This window comes from Oncorhynchus keta, unplaced genomic scaffold (assembly GCF_023373465.1).
Source record: "Oncorhynchus keta strain PuntledgeMale-10-30-2019 unplaced genomic scaffold, Oket_V2 Un_contig_23431_pilon_pilon, whole genome shotgun sequence".
NCBI classification, from domain to species: Eukaryota; Metazoa; Chordata; class Actinopteri; order Salmoniformes; family Salmonidae; genus Oncorhynchus; species Oncorhynchus keta.
This window is the reverse complement of record NW_026283376.1, coordinates 45,815-55,000: the sequence shown is the minus strand read 5'-3', so window position 1 is coordinate 55,000 and position 9,186 is coordinate 45,815. Positions and strand designations below refer to the sequence as shown.

General features: G+C 44.4%; 1 long non-coding RNA gene across 1 annotated transcript; it reads left to right on the top strand.

Moving 5' to 3' along the window:
- Positions 1–8,525: 8,525 nt before the first annotated feature.
- LOC127921745 (uncharacterized) lies at positions 8,526–8,959 on the top strand. The gene is made up of 3 exons (XR_008109465.1): positions 8,526–8,631; positions 8,665–8,763; positions 8,797–8,959. It is a non-coding gene; the product is annotated as an uncharacterized LOC127921745 (long non-coding RNA).
- The last annotated feature ends 227 nt before the right edge of the window (positions 8,960–9,186 follow it).

Here is a 9,186-nt window from a genome sequence, read left to right as displayed (position 1 = left end):
TCTGCTGCCAATGACTGGAACGAATCCGTTTAGCAAAATCATTGAAGCTGGAAACTCAAACCCAAGCCCTATCTCCTTCACTAGCTTTAAGCAGCTGACAGATCACTGCACCTGTACATAGCCCATCTACCTACCTCATCCCCATACTGTATTTATTTATTTATCTTGCTCCTCTGCACCCCAGTATCTCTACTTGCACATTCATCTTCTGCACATCAATCACTCCAGTGTTTAATTGCTGTACTTCGCCACAATGGCCTATTTATTGCCTTACCTCCATTATCTTACCTGATTTGCAGGTTCCTTTCTTGTGGAATATTTTTTAAGAATTATCCACATTATCATACTAGTTTAATATCAGGTATCTGGTAACCTGTTTATCCTGTTTCTGACACATCAGCTTCACTGTGAGATTATTAAAGGTCAGTACAAATGTTAAAGCAACAATCAGCAGTAGAAACAATAACAAAGTGAACTCCCCGCCCCTGTTTTGGTAAAAAGCTGAAGGATGGGTCTGGAGAAATGGAACCACTCTCAAATTCATAGACGTAGCATCCATGATATAAAAGTGTAGCTTTAACCATGTTTTGATGCTATATGGTGTTTCTTTACTTTGATTACAAACATTGGAGTAAAACAAGCTTATATTTTGGGTTCTGACGGGGTTTCGACAAGCTCTGTAATGCACATCATTCATTTGTATGTTCAAAAAAAAATTGGATGCTGATTGGCTCTTTTTAAGGAGCATTCTGTCATGTAGTAGTGATGACAGGTAATAGGGAGCGAGAGTGTAGAGAGTGTAGAGAGTGTAGAGAGTGTAGCCTCTTCAGCTCACATCCTCATCTTGACACCATTCAGGACCAGGTTTCTCATTTCTCTCATCTTGACACCATTCAGGAGTCTTATGGCTTGGGGGAAGAAGCTGTTTAGAAGCTCTTGGACCTAGACTTGGCGCTCCGGTACCGCTTGCCGTGTGGTACCAGAGAGAACAGTCTAGGACTAGGGTGGCCAGAGTCTTTGACCATTTTTAGGGCCTTCCTCTGACACCGCCTGTTACAGAGGTCCTGGATGGCAGGAAGCTTGGCCCCAGTGATGTACTGGGCCGTTCGCACTACCCACTGTAGTGCCTTGTGGTCGGAGGCCGAGGAGTTGCCATACCAGGCAACTAGAGACGCAACCAGTCAGGATGCTCTCGATTGTGCAGCTGTAGAACCTTTTGAGGATTTGAGGACACATGCCAAATCTTTTCAGTCTCCTGAGGGGGAATAGGTTTTGTCGTGCCCTCTTCATGACTGTCTTGGTGTGCTTGGACCATGTTAGTTTGTTGGTGATGTGGACACAAAGGAACTTGAAGCTCTCAACCTGCTCCACTACAGACCCGTCAATGAGAATGTGGGTGTGCTCAGTCCTATTTTTCCTGTAGTCCACAATCATCTCCTTAGTCTTGATCGTGTTGAGGGAGAGGTTGTTGTCTTAGCACCACATGGCCAGGTCTCTGACCTCCTCCCTATAGGCTGTCTCGTCGTTGTTGGTGATCAGGCCTACCACTTGTGTCATCGGCAAATTTAATGATGGTGTTGGAGTCGTGCCTGGTCGTGCAGTCATGAGTGAACAGGGAGTAGAGGAGGGGACCGAGCATGCACCCGAGGGGCCTCTGTGTTGAGGATCAGCGTGGTGGATGTGTTGTTACCTACCCTTACCACCTGGGGCGTCCCGTCAGGAAGTCCAGGATCCAGTTGCAGAGGGAGGTGTTTAGTCCCAGGGTCCTTAGCTTATTGATGAGCTTTTAGGGCACTATGGTGTTGAACGCTGAGCTGTTGTCAATGAACAGCATTCTCACGTAGGTGTTCCTTTGTCCAGGTGGGAAAGGGCAGTGTGGGAGTGCAATGGAGATTGCATCATCTGTGGATCTGTTGGGGCGGTATGCAAATTGGAGTGGGTCTAGTGTTTCTGGGATGATGGTGTTGATGTAAGCCATGACCAGCCTTTCATGGCATTTCATGGCTACAGATGTGAGTGCTACAGGTCTGTAGTCGTTTAGGCAGGTTACCTTAGTGTTCTTGGGCACAGGGTCTATGGTGATCTGCTTAAAACATGTTGGTATTACAGACTCGGACAGGGAGAGGTTGAAAATGTCAGTGAATACACTTGCCAGTTGGTCAGCGCATGCTCGCAGTACACATCCTGGTAATCTATCTGGCCCTGCGGCCTTGTGAATGTTGACCTGTTTAAAGGTCTTACTCACATCTGCTGCGGAGAGCGTGATCACACAGTCTTCCGGAACAGCTGGTGCTCTCATGCATGTTTCAGTGTTATTTGCCTCGAAGCGAGCATAGAAGTAGTTTAGCTCTTCTGGTAGGCTTGTGTCACTGGGCAGCTCTCGGCTGTGCTTTCCTTTGTAGTCTGTAATGGTTTGCAAGCCCTGCCACATCCAACGAGCGTCAGAGCCGGTGTAGTACGATTCGATCTTAGTCCTGTATTGACGCTTTGCCTGTTTTACCGTTCGTCGGAGGGCATAGCGGATTTCTTATAAGCTTCCCGGGTTAGAGTCTCGCTCCTTGAAAGCTGCAGCTCTATCTTTTAGATCAGTGTGGATGCTGCCTGTAATCCATGGCTTCTGGTTGGGACATGTACTTACGGTCACTGTGGGGGCGACGTCATTGATGCACTTATTGATGAAGCCAATGACTGATGTGGTGTACTCCTCAATGCCATCGGAGGAATCCCGGAACATATTCTAGTCTGTGCAAGCAAACCAGTCCTGTAGCTTAGCATCTGCTTCCTCTGACCACTTTTTTATAGACCAGAGTCACTGGTGCTTCCTGCTTTAATTTTTGCTTGTAAGCAGGAATCAGGAGGATAGAATTATGGTCAGATTTGCCAAATGGAGGGAGGGAGAGCTTTGTATGCATCTCTGTGTGTGGAGAAAGCCAGATCTTTGTATGCATCTCTGTGTGTGAGTAAAGGTGGTCCAATCTTGTATGGTGGTCTAGATCTTTGTATGCATCTCTGTGTGGAGTAAAGGTGGTCCAGATCTTTGTATGCATCTCTGTGTGGGAGTAAAGGTGGTCCAGATCTTTGTATGCATCTCTGTGTGGAGTAAAGGTGGTCCAGATGCATCTCTGTGTTAAAGGTGGTCCAGATCTTTGTATGCATCTCTGTGTGGATTTAGACATGTGTCTCTGTGTGGATAGAAATTTAACATGTTAAAACGGAATTAAGTTTCCCTGCATTAAAGTCCCCAGCTACTAGGAGCGCCGCCTCTGGGTGAGGGGTTTTCTTATTTGCTTATGGCATTGAATAAGCTGTATTCCGCCATCTTAGTGCCTCTGACTGTGGTGGTTTGTATAAACAGCTACAAAGAATACAGATGAAAACTATCTCGGTAGGTAGTGTGGTCTACAGCTTATCTTGAGATACTCAACCTCAGGCGAGCAATAGCTTGAGACTTCCTTAGATATTGTGCACCAGCTGTTGTTTACTAAAATACATAGTCAGCCGCCCCTTGTTTTACCAGACGCCGCTGTTCTATCCTGCCGGTACATCATATAACCAGCCAGCTGTATGTTGATATTGTCGTCGTTCAGCCACGACTCCGTGAAGCATAAGATGTTACAGTTTTTAATATCCCATTGGTAGTTTAATCTTCCGCGTAACTCGTCGATTTTATTGTCCAAATATTGCACGTTTGCTTGCAGAATGGAGGGAGGTGGGGGTTTATTCGATCGCCTACGAATTCTCAGAAGGCAGCCCGACTTTTGGACTCTCTATTTCCCCGCCTCCTCTTCACGCAGATCACAGGGATTGGGTCCTGTTACAGAGGAAGCAGTGTATCTTTTGCGTCAGGCTCAGAGTCGTGAAAGAAGAAAAAGGATTCTGCTAGTCCGTGGTGAGTAATCGCAGTCCTGATGTCTAGAAGTTATTTTCGGTCATTAAGAGACGGTTATGTACAAAATAAGTTTAAAAAAAGTTACAACGCAAATAAACGAACAACAAAACACAATCGGCTGGGGGAACGTAAAACATCTGCCATCTTCTCCGGCGCCATCTTACTCAATGAAGATCTCTAACATTCAACTTGTTCACCTGTCATGTTTATTTAACCAGACAAGACCTGACATTGAGTTGAGGACTCAGACATTTTTCTTTTAACTAGGCATGTCAGTTATGAACAGTAATGGCATAGGAACAGTGGGTTAACTGCCTTGTTCAGGGGCAGATGTTTTACCTTGTCAGCTCGGGGATTCAATCTTACAACCTTTCGGTTACTAGTCCAACGCTCTAACCACTAGGCTACCTGCCAACATACAGGTACTCAGGAATAGGGTTTTAAATCACAGGGTTGCTATGGTTTTCTTTCAGTATAAAATTACAATATTGTCATATTCTCCCTCGGTTTAAAACCACAGTGTTGCTATATTCTCCCTCAGTATAAAATTACACAGTGTTGCCATATTCTCCTCAGTTTAAAACCACAGTGTTGCAATATATTCTCCCTCAGTTTAAAAACAGTGTTGCACAGTATAAAACCACAGTGTTGCCAGTATAAAACCATTGGTGTTCTATTCTCCTCAGTTTAAAACCACAGGGTTGCCATTTCTCCCTTGCAGCCACAATATTCTCCCTCAGTTTAAAACCACAGTGTTGCTATAGTATAAATTCCATATTCTCCCTCAGTTTAAAACCAAAGTTTGCATAAGGATAAAATGTCAATATTGCCATATTCTCCCTCAGTTTAAAACCACAGGGTTGCCATTTCTCCCTCAGTGTTGCCATAAAAAACCACAGTGTTGCTATATTCTCCTCAGTATAAAACCACAGTGTTGCTATATTCTCCCTCAGTATAAAACCACAGTGTTGCCATATTCTCCTCAGTAAAACCACAGTGTTGCTATATTCTCCCTCAGTATAAAACCACAGGGTTGCCATATTCTCCTCAGTTTAAAACCACAGGGTTGCCATATTCTCCTCAGTATAAAACCACAGTGTTGCTATATTCTCCCTCAGTATAAAACCACAGTGTTGCTATATTCTCCTCAGTATAAAACCACAGTGTTGCTATATTCTCCTCAGTATAAAACCACAGTGTTGCTATATTCTCCCTCAGTATAAAACCACAGTGTTGCTATATTCTCCTCAGTATAAAACAGTTTAAAAAAACCAGTGTTGCTATATTCTCCTCAGTATAAAACCACAGTGTTGCCATATTCTCCCTCAGTATGGAATTCCAGTATTACCATAGTTTTCTCTGTTTTAAACCACAGGGTTGCCATAGTTTTCTCTGTTTTAAACCACAGGGTTGCCATAGGTTTCTCTGTTTTAAACCACAGTGTTGCCATGTCTCTAGGGATGCTCTTTGAAGTCCATTCTCTCAGCTGTGTGCGTCAGTCGTACTACTGAGTATTCTGATCCAGCATCAACACACAGGCTGCATCCCAAAGGGAACCCTAATTCCCTATATAGTGGACTCTGGTCAAAAGCAGTGCACTATATAGGGAATAGGGTGCCAATTTGAAATTAGGGGTATGGGCTGGGTTCCAAATGCACGTCCCAAATGGCACCCTATTCCCTTTATAGCACACTTTCCTTGAGACTTTACCTTGAACTCAGTCACAGTTGGGGAGGGATGGAGAATGAAGGAAAGGAAAATGAAGGAATCCAAGATGTGTGTGTGTGGAGAAGTTCTGAGGAGACACTGTAGTTTGGTTTCAGTGTGTTCTCTCTGTCTGGATGCCTTTGTATCCTCTCTGATGTCTTGTTGCTGTTCTGATAGAACCCCGGCTGTTTGGGAAAAACACTGAGTCTGGAAGTAGAGTTTACGTTGGGTAGAGAGGGAGAGGAGGCTAAGTGCTATGGACGACCTGATGCTAAATTGGGCCGAGCTAGCGCACACACACACACTAACATATACACATACACACTGTCACACACACTGTCACATACACACAACACAAATCGCGGGTTGTTTCCCCCTCAGTAGCAGACCCTCACTGCTGGGTCTTCTCATTTATTAGAGAGAGAGAATCACACTTACACTCACTCCTCTCAAACAGAGTACGTCTTATGGGAGAGGTAGAGGGGGAGGGGAAGGAGGGGGAAGGGAAGGAGAGGTAGAGGGGGGGGAAGGAGAGGGGAGGGGAAGGAGAGGTAGAGGTGGGAGAATTATTTGAAATATTTTGTCACACCAGATAGCTTAACCAACACAAAAACATCCTATGGCGTTCTGCATTAGCATCGAACAGCCCCCGTGATATGCAGCTGTTCAGGGAAGCTAGAAACCGTTATACACAGGCAGTTAGAAAAGCCAAGGCTAGCTTTTTCAAGCAGAAATTTGCTTCCTGCAACACTAACTCAAAAAAGTTCTGGGACACTGTAAAGTCCATGGAGAATAAGAACACCTCCTCCCAGCTGCCCACTGCACTGAAGATAGGAAATACTGTCACCACTGATAAATCCACCATAATTGAGAATTTCAATAAGCATTTTTCTACGGCTGGCCATGCTTTCCGCCTGGCTACTCCTACCCCGGTCAACAGCACTGCACCCCCAACAGCAACTCGCCCAAGCCTTCCCCATTTCTCCTTCTCCCAAATCCATTCAGCTGATGTTCTGAAAGAGCTAAAAATCTGACCCCGACAAATCAGCCGGGCTAGACAATCTGGACCCTTTCTTTCTAAAATTATCTGCCGAAATTGTTGCCACCCTATTACTAACCTCTCTTTAAATGTCGTCTGAGATTCCCAAAGATTGGAAAGCAGCTGCGGTCATCCCGCTCTTCAAAGGGGGGACACTCTTGACCCAAACTGCTACAGACCTATATCTATCCTACCATGCCTTTCTAAGGTCTTCGAAAGCCAAGTCAACAAACAGATTACCGACCATTTCAAATCTCACCATACCTTCTGCTATGCAATCTGGTTTCAGAGCTGGTCATGGGTGCACCTCAGCCACGCTCAAGGTCCTAAACGATATCTTAACCGCCATCGATAAGAAACATTACTGTGCAGCCGTATTCATTGATCTGGCCAAGGCTTTCGACTCTGTCAATCACCACATCCTCATCGGCAGACTTGACAGCCTTGGTTTCTCAAATGATTGCCTCGCCTGGTTCACCAACTACTTCTCTGATAGAGTTCAGTGTGTCAAATCGGAGGGTCTGCTGTCCGGACCTCTGGCAGTCTCTAAGGGGATGCCACAGGGTTCAATTCTTGGACCGACTATCTTCTCTGTATACATCAATGAGGTCGGTCTTGCTGCTGGTGAGTCTCTGATCCACCTCTATGCAGACGACACCATTCTGTATACTTCCGGCCCTTCTTTGGACACTGTGTTAACAACCCTCCAGGCAAGCTTCAATGCCATACAACTCTCCTTCCGTGGCCTCCAATTGCTCTTAAATACAAGTAAAACTAAATGCATGCTCTTCAACCGATCGCTACCTGCACCTACCCGCCTGTCCAACATCACTACTCTGGACGGCTCTGACTTAGAATACGTGGACAACTACAAATACTTAGGTGTCTGGTTAGACTGTAAACTCTCCTTCCAGACCCATATCAAACATCTCCAATCCAAAGTTAAATCTAGAATTGGCTTCCTATTTCGCAACAAAGCATCCTTCACTCATGCTGCCAAACATACCCTTGTAAAACTGACCATCCTTCCAATCCTCGACTTTGGCGATGTCATTTACAAAATAGCCTCCAATACCCTACTCAACAAATTGGATGCAGTCTATCACAGTGCAATCCGTTTTGTCACCAAAGCCCCATATACTACCCACCATTGCGACCTGTACGCTCTCGTTGGCTGGCCCTCGCTTCATACTCGTCGTCAAACCCACTGGCTCCATGTCATCTACAAGACCCTGCTAGGTAAAGTCCCCCCTTATCTCAGCTCGCTGGTCACCATAGCATCTCCCACCTGTAGCACACGCTCCAGCAGGTAGTCTCTAGTCACCCCCAAAACCAATTCTTTCTTTGGCCGTCTCTCCTTCCAGTTCTCTGCTGCCAATTACTGGAACGAACTACAAAAATCTCTGAAACTGGAAACACTTATCTCCCTCACTAGCTTTAAGCACCAACTGTCAGAGCATCTTACAGATTACTTCACCTGTACATAGCCCACCTATAATTTAGCCCAAACATCTACCTCTTTCCCAACTGTATTTCATTAATTAATTTATTTTGCTCCTTTGCACCCCATTATTTTTATTTCTACTTTGCACATTCTTCCATTGCAAAACTACCATTCCAGTGTTTTTTTTGCAAAATTGTATTTACTTTGCCACCATGGCCTTGTTTGCCTTTACCTCCCTTCTCGCCTCATTTGCTCACATTGTATATAGACTTGTTTATACTGTATTATTGACTGTATGTTTGTTTTACTCCATGTGTAACTCTGCGTCATTGTATCTGTCAAACTGCTTTGCTTTATCTTGGCCAGGTCGCAATTGTAAATGAGAACTTGTTCTCTACTAGCCTACCTGGTTAAATAAAGGTGTTCTCAACTAGCCTACCTGGTTAAATAAAGGTGTTCTCTACTAGCCTACCTGGTTAAATAAAGGTGTTCTCTACTAGCCTACCTGGTTAAATAAAGGTGTTCTCTACTAGCCTACCTGGTTAAATAAAGGTGTTCTCAACTAGCCTACCTGGTTAAATAAAGGTGTTCTCTACTAGCCTACCTGGTTAAATAAAGGTGTTCTCTACTAGCCTACCTGGTTAAATAAAGGTGTTCTCTACTAGCCTACCTGGTTAAATAAAGGTGTTCTCAACTAGCCTACCTGGTTAAATAAAGGTGTTCTCTACTAGCCTACCTGGTTAAATAAAGGTGTTCTCTACTAGCCTACCTGGTTAAATAAAGGTGTTCTCAACTAGCCTACCTGGTTAAATAAAGGTGTTCTCTACTAGCCTACCTGGTTAAATAAAGGTGTTCTCAACTAGCCTACCTGGTTAAATAAAGGTGTTCTCTACTAGCCTACCTGGTTAAATAAAGGTGTTCTCAACTGGCCTACCTGGTTAAATAAAGGTGTTCTCAACTAGCCTACCTGGTTAAATAAAGGTGAAATAAAAAAATAAAAAATAGCCTACCTGGTTAAATGTGTTGTTTTACATGGCCTACCTGGTTAAATAAAGTAGTATGGCTCCCCTGGAGCAATTTAAAAAAGGTGTTCTCAGAAAAGCCATC